At 42.5% G+C, this 16,163-nt stretch overlaps 1 protein-coding gene across 1 annotated transcript in view; it reads left to right on the forward strand.

Annotated features, from left to right (window-relative positions):
• Positions 1-16,163, forward strand: part of AMT (aminomethyltransferase) — a 214,919-nt gene that overhangs the window by 86,470 nt on the left and 112,286 nt on the right. The window lies entirely within an intron of this gene.

Below are 16,163 nucleotides of genomic sequence, written 5' to 3' on the forward strand. Positions count from 1 at the left end.
TCATACGTGCCTGGCACAATTATGAAGGTCTCATTCATTGGCTTGGTCAAAGTGGCCTTTTTGCCACTGCTTTTATGAGTGTCCCCTCAAGTGTGGCCTTCCTTAGTGTATCCACTGAGGCTAAGGCACTTGCTAGTATGAACCCTGGGAACCAGTGTCCAATAGCAGCATTCCACTTTTGTGTTGTGTTCCTCCCCAAGCATGCAGCAATCATATCCAAAGCAGAAGTGACAGAATGTCAGCGAGCACTCTGAAACAAGCTGACTGACCGCAAGATTTGTGTCAAGCAATCTGAACTGGGTAAATGAATCAAACACTTACGCTAAAGCTCTGTAAGATATACTCTGCACACCCATGCCTCTGCATGTCCCCCTTAGATCCATGCACACTGCAACTAACTAAAACAGTCAGATTATTCTTGCCTTTCAGTGGTCCTATAATTAATTGTAGTCGCAACTTCATAGTACTAAGCTATTGAATCTAGAAGTGAATAAAAGTCTTATCTTGTTTTTAAAAACTATAACACTGACTGGACATGTTAATTGAGTATATCATCTCCCTTTCTAAATTTAAATTGGCTTCCAAGAGCAATGCCTGACCTAGCCCTTGCTGGCCCTGCAAGACAAAGCCTACAAGCAAGGTAGCTGAAATATCTGCTCATAGTTCTATCTAGTTCCTCAGGTTTGAGGAACCGAGGCTGTATGTTAGAATTGCTCAGTTGCTCCTCACCTGCCCTTCGTCACTGTAGATCTTTTCTGCCCGTGCTGACGTGGTTACTGGAGAGCTACACTTCCATCTTGTTGATGTCACCAAGCTCTCAGTTTGCTGAAGGGGAGTTGTAGCAGACAGTCTGTCATGTACACAATCAGAACAGAGCCACGGGTTTGACCCTCTCTGAAACATGCATTGTGCAGCATGATATCCAGGAAGCCCTGCTATACACGCTGGACTGGTTGATGTAGCTATCGGCATTGCAGGAGCTTGGCCTCCATTTATTTTTGACAGTATGTGGCATTTGGACACGGTTCAAATGCAAATTGGTGGGGCCGGATTGGTTTAATTTCTAGGTGTCTCCAGTCACCTAAAAGGACATTGTTAGAAACTCTTCCACGCTAGAATCCAAGCTCAACTTCAACTGGTATGATGTCTAAACCAGACCGGGAGAAAGCAATTCCTGATGAGGAGTTCCTTCTTGCTTGAGGCAGGGCAACTTCATGGGCTTATTCCAGCACTTTTCATGGAGATTGCCTGTTAGGAAATTGTGTTAATTCTGCACGGACCTGGCGAGGAAGACTGGAGCTGATGAGGCAATGACCATGGGCAGTGTATTCAAAGGCACATATCTACTATTAAAACACAGTCTGGTTTGTTAAGTGTGCATCAAACCAGACACATTCTCCCAAGTTCACTGGATGTGGGTAATGAGGTTCCCAGTTACAGGAGTTCACTGAATTTTGCCAGAAAAGGTTGTAGATCTCGCAAAAGGAACAACAAAATTGCTGTTGCTACAAATGTTATGCCTACTGCTTCAGCGCTACCATGTAATGAAGTGCGTAAGAGTTGTATTCCATCAGACAATTTCATGGAGATGCTTATCACTCTAAGCATTAGCAGAATCTCTGCTTAAGAAGCACTGAATTTGGGTCTGAGGAGGCTCGTAGGATTATGGGGCATTAGACACCCCAAACAAAGGATCGTTCATAGGAGATAATGAAAAAAAGTGTAGGTGACAGTTTATATCGGCATCTGTGAATTTTTGTCTCCCTAGTGGCACACATGTGTTTTCCCTTAATAATTTGTATTACTTTTCAGAACAGGAGAGAGAGGCATGATGTACAGTTCTTTTATAATCTGATTTTAATTTGGTTTTATCTACTGAAATTTATATATGTACTTTTTATATATGGAATATGCTTTTATGACAATCGTCGAATAAAGCTTGCTTGACTTGACTTACCCAAATGAATATTGAATTTAAAATTACAGAAAAAAATAATAATTCGTCCCATCCATTGCCAACCTAAAAACTATACTGAATTGTAATGTGGCTGCGATCTAAAGTTACACACATACAATAGGAAATGATCGCAATATCCATTAATCCAAAGTAATAATAGGAGTCACTGTATGAGCACATGATTACATGATACCCTGCTGCATTTGTTCTAGTTCAAATGTTATTTCATGCAAATATTTGAACATTTGAGTAATTTTCGCTGTGGTGGTGACTAATCGTTGCTTCTACATGTATTGCCGGAATCTCTGGAGCATATGATCCCTTTAGCATGCCCATTTAATTTGATCATCTTTTCTTGGATACTCTTTATCTAGGGCCTGCTTGGAACATGTTATCACAGAGATTTGTTCTTGGATGTACTTGTATCATCACATCTTAAAGCATAGCAAGAGTAGTCCCACCATTTTGAGAAACATATTTTTGGGTGCATATTCATTCGTTTAATACATTCTTCTGCTTTTTTCCTCTCCTCTGGATACCAAGAATTGATTTCTCTCGGGGACAATGACCTCTAAGCGCAGAATTAACTAAGGGTGTGCTCACTGCTGCTGACGTAAGAAGAGTTAATGGGAGATTTTGGTGAGGAATATTTCTAACAAATCAGCAGAAATAATAATGCAGACTTTTATTCGGCCTGGATTTTTTTTTTTAGTTATTTGCTCTTTCTTTGCATTTCTAGTAGTCACACGTGATAATGTGTTTCTAATGTTGCACCTCTTGTGTTCTTGGTTGGTGTTTTTTTATTATTAAACATTGTATTTATTTATTGAGGGTTTAAACCCTCCGGCATCAGGAAATCAGTACAGATACATTAATATTCCAGCTCAGTACAATCTTGGAAAGTCACAGTACAATGTGGTCTCAACTTTTTCTACATTTAGCAAAGATGGTTGCGGAAAGATATTCATGAAGGAAACCATACCTCCTGAACTAAAAATAATATACTAACAGTAGTGTCTTGGTTAGTGTTAAATGTAGATTTGTAAATTCTAAATGCGTTTGTGATTGTGTTTGACTTTCTCAGAGCAAAGTGGGCATCCAACGCATCTAAACATACTCTACTTCAGGTCTGATGAAATCGCAATATGGTCCCATCCCTGTGAACTACGCACACAGGAGGGTTGATAAGACAAATGTCTTGTTTTTCTCCACTCCATCGCTAAACGGGCCAGCTACAGAGCTAGGGGCTAAGAGCAATCTAACCCCGGTTGTTTAAAAACCTTTCAGGCTGCTTTACTGTAGTTTGGTTATGGCTCAAACTGTAGTTAAAGGGAATCTTATTTCAACAAGAAAAGAGTGTCCAAAGACAGATATTTTATAACAGAAAGGAGCAAATTTTTTTTTTAGCGGATACACAACCCAACTCAGGTATGTATGGAAAGCCCTCACTCACCAACCTGGATGGTGACATGCTTCATCATCGGGCCCCACTGGAGAGGCCAAGTGCCTCCCCAGTGTGCTTCAATGCCAGATTTGCTGCGGAGCAGGTTTTTTGTGAATAGACGTGAAGTGAGTGATTTAAAGTGATGGTGGTGTTTAAAAATGTCTGAAGTGTATAAAAAAAGATTTAATGTTTGATCACTTGAACATGTTAAAATTAAAGTGTGGGAAAATAGGCCAAATAAATTGTTTGGTATTTCCAAAGTATTACTAGTCAGTCAACAAGTTTCTGCCTTGAAACGGTGTAAATTTACCAGGCATTCATCAGGACAAAAGTGAACTAAACCACAGCGGTGTAGACACGCTAAGGTCCACCCTAACCTAGTGACGTGAAAGTTAAAATAGTGTTAAACAGTGCATGTAGAAGGAGAGCACTCCTCCTATGGTACTCCCAGTGCAGAAGACCTCAAGGTTAGTGTTTATGCACCTGTGGAAAAAAGGGGTCAGAGACATACATATAAGAGACAGAACAAACAATTAAAAATTATTCTATGCTCACGAGTATATCTACAGTGCTCCAGTTGTAGTGAGAGGACAGTGGATGGTGATTTAGCGATATTGTTAGCACCATACTAAGTCCAGGGGGATGTTCAACGACGCCAAGGGGTGTAGTGGACTACTAGTGGTAAATGCAGTGATGATCACATGCTGCATAGCCCCTACACAAATATTGGCGCGTGAGGAATAGAGGATCAATGGACCAAAATGGCCAGTGACCCAACCTGAAGACAGCACAGAAATCAGGAATAATAAATCTCACTTGAATGGTGAGTAGGATGTACACCATGGATCTCGGGAGGGGGGTGGTGGCGTAATTGGCACACCCTTGGGAAAGAAAAAGACATATTCCAACAGTTTAAGCACGCCGTACTTAGCTTAGTGAAGTCGATCTGAGTAGAGCGGTGGTAGCGGGTGCAAGACTTACGCCCTCGACGCCAGGCACCCACTGGAAACCTGCTTCTGTCCTCAAAAACCGGATCCCGAAGATGGATGTGGTCTCCGGTAAAGCTGTTTAAGAGAGCGGCTGTTTACGCGCCTTCCTTCCGGGGTGGGTGTGGTGGGGTGCAGGCATGGGCGTGGTGAGATGAGTCGCCCAATAGGAGTGCATGCGGATCGGACGCATCACACGAGGCTCGACCGGGATAGGTCATGCGGCGTGACACAGGCCAATCACGATGTACGCTCACGAACAGTGCTGGTATAGGCAGCTAGACCGTGAAGCGTCTGGCTTGAAACGGCGCTAGTGCGCGCATGACTCGATTGTTACTGATTCAAAGGATAACTTTATTGATGCAGAGCTAAGTAACAAAGTACAGGCGTATTGTTATAGAGCGACTAGGTTATTGCGGGAGTGATATGAAGCCTAGTGTGAGACTCCGAGTATAACTACCCTGATTAGCGGTTCTAATTAATAATGGTTTATGAGTTGTATTCTTACATATGCCTTTATTACGTGGGCTGCACAGGGTTGCTGTCTCTATTGACCCTGTTAAGCTACTCAATAAAAGAATGAGGGTATATTATGGCAAATAAGTAATTTGACGGACACAAGTCATCGTGGGATTAGGAGTGGGTACTTGCACGCCTACTTATTTCCAAATTCATGTACTTTTTGTAGGTAAGAGAGAGGAGAAAAAGAATGCAGGAAAAAGTTGGTCATACTGGAGGTTCAGGATAGAAACAAATCGGGGTTCATTAATTAAGAACTGAGTTCCAGGGGATGTCATCATTTAGGCCTCTGATATGGGTCCCTAACTGGTACACCCATCTTTGTTCTTTTTCAAAGAGTCTACGGGAGATGTTATTGCCCCCATTTATCTGTTCAACTATAGTCCGCTGTAGATCATTGGTGGTATGGTTTGACTGTAGGAAATGACTGCTCATTTTGGTGGTTGTTTTCCGACACCTGATGTTACTCCTGTGCTCACATATTCTTTGCTTGATCTTCCGGGTGGTCATTCCTATATAGCGCAATCCACAGGGGCAAGTGATTAGATAGATGACGTTTGTCGAATTACAATTGGTATGGACTCTTTGGGTCCATACTTTTCCTTGTTCAAGGGAAAGTTGTTTGGATGCGGTCGTCGGGTGACAAACACTAGTCAGAGCATGGAAAGTGTCCCACAATTTTTGGCATGCCCCAGGTGTCTGTGATAGAGCGTAGCCCTGGTGGCGTAGTTTCTTTAGGACGCATGTGGACTTGGGCGTCCTTCTTTAGTCCACGCCCCCTTTAAGAGAATTTACCGTACGGACAGTATCTAAGAATCAGACGCAACTGCAGCGATGTAAAATACTTTAAGGAACAATTAGCTGGCTTTACAAAAAAGCTACAAGCCAGAGGATATCCCACAACAACTCCGGATAAGGGGTACAAACGGGCTCGCAACCAACCTCGTGAAGCACTCTTGGAAGACAAGCCCAGTCTACCTCAAGAGGTCCCCTTAACTTGTGTCACTACTTATAGCAGTCTCTCGATTCTAGTGAAAAAGACAATCAATAAAAACTGGAGAATCATCTCCAGTATAAAAAAAAACATGGGAGAAACCACTCTTCTCCTTCAAGAAAGGACGAAGTTTGAAGACGCCCTAAAGAAACTATGCCACCAGGGCTACGCTCTATCACAGACACCTGGGGCATGCCAAAAATTATGGAACACTTTCCATGCTCTGACTGTAGTGTTTGTCACCTGACGACCGCATCCAAACAACTATCCCTTAAACAAGGAAAAGTATGGACCCAAAGAGTCCATACCAATTGTAATTCGACAAACGTCATCTATCTAATCACTTGCCCCTGTGGATTGCGCTATATAGGAATGAACCCTGATTTGTTTCTATCCGGAACCTCCAGTATAACCAACTTTTTCCTGCATTCTTTTTCTCCTCTCTTACCTACAAAAAGTACATTAATTTGGAAATAAGTAGGCGTGCTAGTATGCACTCCTAATCCCACGATGACTTGTCTGTCAAATTACTTATTTGCCATAATATACCCTCATTCTTCTATTGAGTAGCTTAACAGTGTCAATAGAGACAGCAACCCTGTGCAGCCCACGTAATAAAGGCATATGTAAGAATACAACTTGTAAGCCATTATTAATTAGAACCGCTAATCAGGGTAGTTATACTCAGAGTCTCACACTAGGCTTCATATTGATCCTGCAAAAACCTAGTCGCTCTATAACAATACGCCTGTACTTTGTTACTTAGCTCTGCATCAATAAAGTTATCCTTTGAATCCGTAGCAATCGAGTCATGCGCACACTAGCGCCGTTTCAAGACAGACGCTTCACGGTCTAGCTGCCTATACCAGCACTGTTCGGTACATCGTGATTGGCCTGTGTCACGCTGCATGGCCTATCCTGGTTGAGCCTCGTGTGATGTGTCCGATCCGCATGCACTCCTATTGGCTGACGCGTCTCACCACGCCCATGCTTGCACCCCACCACGCCCACCCCGGAAGGAAGGCTCGTAAACAGCCGCTCTCTTAAACAGCTTTACCGGAGACCACATCCATCTTTGGGATCCAGTTTTCGAGGGCAGGATCAGGTTTCCAGTGGGTGCCTGGCGTCGAGGGCGTAAGTCTTGCACCCTCTACCACTGCTCTACTCAGATTGACCTCAGTAAGCTAAGTACAGCGTGCTTAAACTGTTGGAATATGTCTTTTTCTTTCCCAAGGGTGTGGCAATTACGCCACCACCCCCCTCCCGAGATCCATGGTGTACATCCTACTCGCCATTCAAGTGAGATTTTTTAATCCTGATTTCTGTGCTGTCTTCAGGTGGGGTCACTGGCCATTTATGTGATTCATCACTGCATTTACCACCATTAGTCCACTACACCTCTTGGCGTTGTTGAACATCCCCCTGGACTTAGTATTGTGCTAACAATATCGCTAAATCACCATCCACTGTCCTCTCACTACAACTGGAGCACTGTAGATATACTCGTAAGCATAGAATAATTTTTAATTGTTTGTTCTGTCTCTTATTTGTATGTTTCTCTCCCCTTTTTGCCACAGGTGCATAAACACTAACCTTGAGGTCTCCCGAACTGGGAGTACCATAGGAGGAGTGCTCTCCTTCTACATGCACTGTTTTACACTATTTTAACTTTCACGTCCCTAGCTAGGTTAGGATGGACCTTAGCGTGTCTACACCGCCGGGGTTTAGTTCACTTTTGTCCTGATGACTGCCTGGTAAATTTACACCGTTTCAAGGCAGAAACATGTTGACTGACTAGTAATACTTTGGAAATAACCAAACAATTTATTTGGCCTATTTTCCCACACTTTAATTTTAACATGTCCAAGTGATCAAACATTAAATCTTTTTTTGATACACTTCAGACATTTTTAAACACCACCATCACTTTAAATCACTCACTTCACGTCTATTCTAAAAAAACCTGCTCCGCAGCAAATCTGGTGTTGAAGCACACTGGGGAGGCACTCGGCCTCTCCAGTGGGGCCCGATGATGAAGCATGTCACCAACCAGATTGGTGAGTGAAGGCTTTCCATACATACCTGAGTGGGGTTGTGTATCCGTTAATTTATTTTTTGCTCCTTTCTGTTATAAAATATCTGTCTTTGGACACTCTTTTCTTGTTGAAATAAGTATAACCGGGGACTAAGAGTGCTTCCGCATTCTCCCTACCTCTCTTTTTGTTGATTTGTTAAAGGGAATCTGTCAAATGCAAGTTTTAAATGTGAAACTGATGATAGGAAGCTACGATTACAAAACACAAATACCTGTCCCAAATGTACTATCTTGTCCTTACTCCTCCATGTGAGCCCAATACCTTCTTGTAGGTCTTAAACGCTCTTGATTTTTCTTGTTTTCATGAGGTGTTGTCCTCCTTTCTTTCTGTACTTCCCTCAAAGATGTAGAAACCTTTATGCTGTACTGTTTAGTGGAGAATGATTTCTCCTGACAAAAGCACGAGCAGGCAAAGAAAGGACAGGCAGTGTTGTGGTGATTGAGACCGCCTGTTCCCTTTAGTTTGGCTAGGACCAGCAAGGTAGCGGGCAATTCTTTAAATCTGACCCGAATTGTTTTCATGCTTACATTGATCCCATGTTGGGACATTGTTGTCTAGTGTCATAATAAATCCTCAAGCTGAAAGCTTTCATTACACATCTCCTTCCACAGGTGCCAAAAGTCCTGCTTCGCCCGAGCAGGATTTAACTAGGCCTTCTTTTGCATTTTTATGTGGCTACCTTCTTAACTCTACCCTTCTACTTCAACAAATCAATTTCTTTGGATTGTTTCTACTTTAAATGAGTGACGCACCTTTGGGAAGCTAAACAGTGAACTTGGTCAGAGCCACAGTTTTCGTTCTACAAAGTTCAAGCTCTGTTAACTCAACTTCCGGACATTTGGATAAACTAACTCTTACCCAACCTGTGATAGTCCATCCAACCTTTCAAATAGTGAAAACAAGGTGATTCCTTACACGAGCAAGTTTGTGGAGAGAAGCCAGCTCTGTATACCCACATTTGTTCAATGCGGTCTGTGCAAGAGGGAGCAAAGGGTGGCAGGCTGCTGTGTGTGAAACAAACCATATCTGTTCACTGCCAGGTTGTAAAGATAATCCTGCGTTTGTGCCCTGCAGTTTCCAGCATCGTCAGCAGTATGGAACAGGAGGGTTTCGGTGGGCTAAATGTTCCTTTTTTTCTGGAAACATATTTCAGTGGTGAGAGCAGTGGCAAGCAAAGTCCTTTCTACCTATTTGTCTATAAGCCAGTAGAGTTCAGACCTGCTTCTAATGGAGTAGAAACGGAAGGCCTACCACGAGGAACGGTTGCATCTTAGTTCCATTTATGTATTTGATCATTTAGTTCAAGTGCCAGCAAAGGTTTTCCAGAGGACATTTGTATTGCAGCAGAAGCATTTCTAATGCTAGGTGCTGTGCATAGACCGTTGTAGTATGGGGGTGCTGCATGCATGGCAACATTTTAGAACAGGAAAGTGGGAGATTTTGAAAAAGAAATCTGGGTGCTGTATTTTCAACATTGACTTCTATTGAAGCAGAGGCAATTTCAGACAGGAGACCATTAAAACACAGCCAATATTGGGTTTATAAATCGGTAGTCTGTCGCCCGAATTGGGTCTGGTGACATGGCATAGCCCCAACGCATTAATTAAAACACCGGGAGATGGTGAATCCCAGGGCTGTGGTTGGGGGTCTGTGAGACCCCCCCACCAATTTAAAAAGAAAATAAACGCCGATCAGGTGGTGGTCCCCGGGGAAGCAGGGAAGCCGTACGGGCATTCCTCGCATTCAATTACAAAGAAGTCCCGGGGAGGTGGGGGTTCCCGTGGCAATGTTAAGCTACAGGAGGGAGAGGGGGCTGTTAGTAATTTTAAAAAAGGCCTACATAGGGGCCGATAATTAAGCAAGCACAAGAGCTTACATTTTGGCGGGATCCATGGATCCAGCTGATTTAAAAAAAAAAAATATATATATATATATATATATATATATATATATATATATATATATATATATATATATAATTAAAAAATGCTTTTCTGGCACTGCGGGGCACCTGTGGGACCTCCCCTCAAGAGGCCTAGAGGTTCAGGGTATAAGATGGCTGCCAACACTTCCTGGCTTGAAGTGTTGGCAGCCATTCGGGAGAGGTGGCGGATCCTCTGTGTCCCTATATATATAATTGGAATTTCTTTAAATAACTGCAACTACTGGCCAGATTTACACCAAATCACTCCCTGAACCAACATCTAGCTTTCTGCCAAATTTGGTGTCATTCTATGCAGCATATCGGGTTGTTGCCTTGTCTAAAGGTCCGTTGGGAATTAATTAACATGGGAAACACGTGTTTTTTGACTCCTCGTCTCGTTGTCTCGGTCCCCGCTTGATTGATCACCCCAAAACTTTCTATGCATAACAGGAATTACAGGGGCACCTTATGTGGACAATTTTGTGAAGATTCGTCAAAGGACGCCAAAGATATAGGCAAGTCAATAAGCACTTTTCCTATGGTAACTACATCTGCCAGTAGGATATATATATATATATATTTTTTCCACACTCCTCCTTTACCTTCCAAAAGAAGCACACTGACTCTGGAAATGTTGCTTTTCGAAATCCTTTATTCCTGAAATGACACGAGGGCCAAGAGGCTCACTGTTCCCAACGTTTCTGCTCGCCAGAGCCTTGATCACGGGAGGCAGTCTCTCTAACATTTTGAATTGCCCACGTGGTTCTCCTTTTAAACACGCAGGCCATATTCTATTGCAGAGAAGCGCAGAGGAAAACTTTCACGACTTTTAAATTGCATGCAGAATGCTATTTTCAAACCAAGTCTTTCATTGAGTAATCTGCACGTTTTTTTCATGATATGTCTGTTCCTTTACACCAAGAAAAATAAAGTGTCCCTCTTAGCACAGTCCTGCAGTTAATGGAAATCATTCCTCCTGCTCCCTTACTTTCCACGCGGTCAGTGCATCTGGTGCGAGGCTTCCAGATAATATTTTCCACACTCCTCCTTTACCAGTGTGCTTTTTTCGAAAGTAAAGGAGATGCACTGACCGCCCTGCTAAGGTCAGGCTCCCTGCCTGGCAATGGTGTTGATGTTTATTGTTGAAGCCTGACCTGCTTGCCCCCTGAGACAGGATTTTCGGAGCGTGGAAAGTAAGGGAGCAGGAGGAATGATTTCCATTAACTGCAGGATTTTGTTGCTTTTAAGAAAACCATCGGAAATTACAAAAACGAACTGTGCTGAGAGGGACACTTTATTTTTCTTGGTGCAAAGGAACAGACATATCATGAAAAAAACGTGCAGATTACTCAATGAAAGACTTGGTTTGAAAATAATTTAAAAGTCGTGAAAGTTTTCCTCTGCGCTTCTCTGCAAGAGAATATGGCCTGCGTGTTTAAAAGGAGAACCACGTGGGCAATTCAAAATGTTAGAGAGACTGCCTCCCGTGATCAAGGCTCTGGCGAGCAGAAACGTTGGGAACAGTGAGCCTCTTGGCCCTCGTGTCATTTCAGGAATAAAGGATTTCGAAAAGCAACATTTCCAGAGTCAGTGTGCTTCTTTCGAAGGTAAAGGAGGAGTGTGGAAAATATTATCTGGAAGCCTCGCACCAGATGCACTGACCGCCCTGCTAAGGTCAGGCTCCCTGCGTGGCAATGGTGTTGGTGAGATATATATATATATATATATATATATATATATATATATATTCTAGAACATGGAATGAATCGCACAGATTTTAAAACCTCTTTTAACAAGACAATTAAAATCAGGAGTGCCATCAATTGTAAGAGTGAATATGTAGTATATTTACTACAATGCCCATGTCCTAAGATTTATATTGGTAGCACTATTCTACCAGTGCACCAGCGAATCCTTCAGCACAGACGTGCAATTGTCAATCAAGATAGAACCTACCCTGTAGCGCGGCACTTTGAATTACACCACCAAAGTAACCCCGCAGGCCTCCAGTATTCTTGTATTGCAGAGGTCCCAAAGAAAAAGAGAGGGGGTGACCGGAAAGGTGAACTCAGAAAATTGGAGACCTATTTTATTTTAGAATTCAACTAGCAGCCCGCCCCAGCGTTGCCTGGGGCAGAAGGGGGCTGTGGGCAGCATTTCCGGATTGTGGCAGAGTTGCCCGGGGCAGAAGGGGGCTGGGGGCAACATTTTAGGCTTGGGTGCACTCCCGCCCTGGCCCCCGCCCGCCCCGACATTGCCCAGACCGCCTCCCCCCTCCCGGCCGCCTCCTGCCTCCTACCTCCCACCTCGCCTTTGCCTTTGCCTTACCTGAGCCGCCGCTCTTCCCCGCGCTCCGGACTTCACCGCCACTCCTCGCTGCGCGTCACCGCTCCTCACCGCCTGTCGTTATCACACACGTTGCGGACATCGCTAGGTCGCGGCCAGCGCTAGGTCGCGGCCGGCGCTACATTTAGGGGACTACTTTGTTTTTAAAGTTACATTTTTTAAATTTACGTTTTTTTTTAAATTTACGTTTCTTTTTAAATTTTATGCAGCCTATGTCCATCTACACACCCTGAGGATTACAACACTGTATTGGGTGTATGGATTGGCGCTGTGGTTCCCGAGTTTACCTTGCCAAAAGGTTTCTGTTCTCTCTTTATAATAGTAGTATAGATTGCAAAGAACCACAGGGTTTGAATGTAGATGAGGATCTTTATAGATGTTTAACCTGATTGCTTACATACATAATGAAATGATAGAACAACCTCGAGCATACCGAAACTGCATATCCAAATTACGATTTGTTAATACTTTTAAGTGACAAAGTTTTTTTTAAAGAAAATTTCTGCTTCCCTTCTATTAATACATAAGTGGTAGTATGTTGTGTAAAATTAAAATGGCATTGAAAAAAATGGAATGAAATGAGTAATGCTTTTTTAAACTATTTTATGCACTGACACTTTAGAAAATCTTTTATGTGCAATAGAAGTGAATTGTTTACATTGATAGTACGAACTACTATTGATGGAGTCTAAGCATTAGCACTTTTGAAAATGTAACATATTCAAGCACTGGCACTTATTCTCTTTTTAGAATTATGTGCATTCTATAGAGTAGTTGTTTACAGTAAGAGATTATTATTGTTTACAAATAAGCACTTGCACTTTATGATGAAATAATAAGGTTATTCTGATTTAATTTCGCATTACCAGGAAATGTTTTCCCTTTCCAATTAGAACAGTATGGTATCGCCACGTGATGAACTAAGATAAATTATTGAACCAGTTGTCTAAGGTCAAAAGAAAGCAATTAATTAGGAACAAGGATTGTACAGCAGGAGATAGGAAATTGAAAATAACCCTATAAAGATTTTTTTAAGGTTTTAGTCGTTTAGGGGCACTTGCCCAGATAATTGTGAAACCCGTAATCGTGCAGACGATTTAAAAAGATGTTGCTCGTGCACTTGCAGGTTATCGAAATAATGTTTTTATCCACTGTTTTGAAACCATGCAAAACATAACCATGGGATTTTTAGATTTCTTATTTTTGTATTGGCGTTTGTGCTAAACATGTAGTACTCTTGAATTGTTGCTGTACTCAGGTTCCATTCAATTGCAAGGGTTAAAATCGCCGCCAGATTAGTAGACGACTGGATCGGATTTTATTTGTCCTTCTACACTGTTTACTGCCTTGCTTGTGTATTAATGGAAGTGTTGAATGGCGATACAAACATCGTGATCAAGGGAGCTTGACTCCCGAAACGCGTTGATGGATGTAATTTAAATAAAGAAAGCCTGAAACTGACGATACCTGCGTGCGAGTGGCGGATGATTTCCTTAAAAAAAGTGAAATGATATCTTATCTTGAATATATATATATATATATATATATATATCATCACACTTCTCCTTTGGTTAAAAAGGATAACGGGCGCACTCCCTTTGAGTTTCCACAATTTCGTTTATTTTAAACTATTTAGGCAAATGAAAGCATTAGATCAACGCGTTTCGATGCTGCAAGCATCCTGGTCACGATCAACTTCCTGCATTTTTTTCACAGCATTTAAAGCAATCACATGATTATTTCATCATTTCCTCTGCTCAGTTGCTAAGCATTGTGGTAGTTATAGTTTTTTTGTATTTTATATAAAACCAGTCTCTGGGACAATTGTATTTCTAGTTCATTGGAAAATAATAACGCCTTATTTTCAGCAAGTCACTTGTTGGAGTTTCAATTTTATTTCCCCTTTTTTTTTAGTCTCATTTTCATCCCTCCAGTGGGATGTGTTAGTTCAAATTACATTTCCTTCCTTTGGGCGTTTTTGGATATTTATCATCCTCTTTGTGATGTTTCCATTATTCATTATTTTCCAAATGCTCTTGAATCCTAATTCTTTTTATAAGATTCATTAGTCCATGATGTAATTTATCAGAGATGAATGTATAACTCCTCCGATTGATTAAGGCCGTACGGACTTAGAGTTCTGAAATTTATTATGCGGCGTGACTCCTTTTGCCTTAGGGATTTTTCTCGGTCTCCTCCCCGTATGTGTTTTGGTATTGTTTCTATGCCAAAAAAATTTAATTTCAACCAGTCTCCATTGTGTGCCTGCTCCATATGTTTGGCTACTGCATTTGCTCGATCTTTGTGCGTTGTAGCTCTAGCATGTTCCATGATGCGTTTGTTTAGTTCACCCTTTGTGCTTCCCACATACATTAGTGGGCAAGGACACTCTATTCCATAGATGGTGAATTCCGTCTTGCAGGTGATTAATTGACGTATTTGCCACGTCTTGTTATTTGGCATTTTAACTTCTTTAGTTGGTTTTGCAATTTGGCACATTTTACATCCATGACACTTTATAAAACCCGTGGTCTTGAGCCAATCACGGATGTTTCAGAAGGCAGCAAAGTATTTGTAAACATCCTGAGAAAAAACTGGAAAATATTACATCTGGATGAGACTGTTGGCAAAATAGTAGAAAAACACCCGACGGTAACCTACCGAAGAGCACCAAATCTGAAAGATCACCTCATCCATAGTCATTGCAAAACTAAAAAGGACAATAACAAGCATTGGAAATGCAATAGGTCTCGCACCATTAGAGTTAGTGCTTTTAGAATTGTTTATGGTTTTTTTTGTAAATGTTTAGCATTTTTGTTTCCTGTAGCCAATGCTAAAGTATTACAAATAAAAAAAGCCATAAACATTTCTAAAAGCTCTAACTGAAATGGTCTGAGAACTATTGCACTGTGTGAGGGTGAGGGTGAGTGAGGGTGAGTGAGGGTGAGGGGTTGAGGGTGAGTGAGAGTGAGGGTGAGTGAGGGTGAGGGGTTGAGGTTGAGGTGTTGAGGGTGAGTGAGGGTGAGGGTGAGTGAGGGTGAGTGAGGTGTTGAGGGTGAGTGAGGGTGAGTGAGGGTGAGGGGTTTTGGGTGAGTGAGGGTGAGGGGAGTAGTTGAGGCTGAGTGAGGGTGAGTGAGAGTGAGGGTGAGTGAGAGTGAGGGTGAGTGAGGGGTTGAGGGTGAGGGGTTGAGGGTGAGTGAGTGAGGGTGAGGGGTTGAGGGTGAGTGAGGGTGAGGGTGGGTGAGGGGTTGAGGGTGAGTGAGGATGAGTGAGAGTGAGGGTGAGTGAGGGGTTGAGGGTGAGGGGTTGAGGGTGAGTGAGGGTTTGAGGGTGAGGGGTTGAGGGTGAGTGAGGGTGAGGGTGAGTGAGGGTGAGGGGTTGAGGATGAGTGAGGGTGAGTGAGGGTGAGTGAGGGTGAGTGAGGGGTTGAGGGTGAGTGAGGGTGAGGGTGAGTGAGGGGTTGAGGGTGAGTGAGTAACTGGGCTGCACAAAGAGAACACATCAGTCTGACTGTGATTGGTAACGGTGGCTAAAAATGAGCCTGGGCTAGCGAGAACAAATTCGAAAACATACCCAGCTGTAAGCCATTAGAGTCTACAACAATTTAACAATTGCTTTCTCTCAGACAACGATCATCATTTCTCATTAGCGTACCGCACCTAAAGCAACAAAGAGACATGATTTGGGAACATGCTAGAAGAAACGCGTCATGGTTAGGTCCAAGCTACGTTACACAATGAAAACGAACGTTAAATTAAGAGACTGGAATACCACAATATCCTGTCATATTTTCCCGTCAATTCAATCACAAATGTGCAACTGTATCTTGGTATTAATGTTAATGACAACAGCAGATGGTAATTGGTCCCAGCCCCGGGCATTGCCGCATTTGGACAA

The sequence above is a fragment of the Lissotriton vulgaris genome, chromosome 9 (assembly GCF_964263255.1).
Source record: "Lissotriton vulgaris chromosome 9, aLisVul1.2, whole genome shotgun sequence".
Classification (NCBI taxonomy): domain Eukaryota; kingdom Metazoa; phylum Chordata; class Amphibia; order Caudata; family Salamandridae; genus Lissotriton; species Lissotriton vulgaris.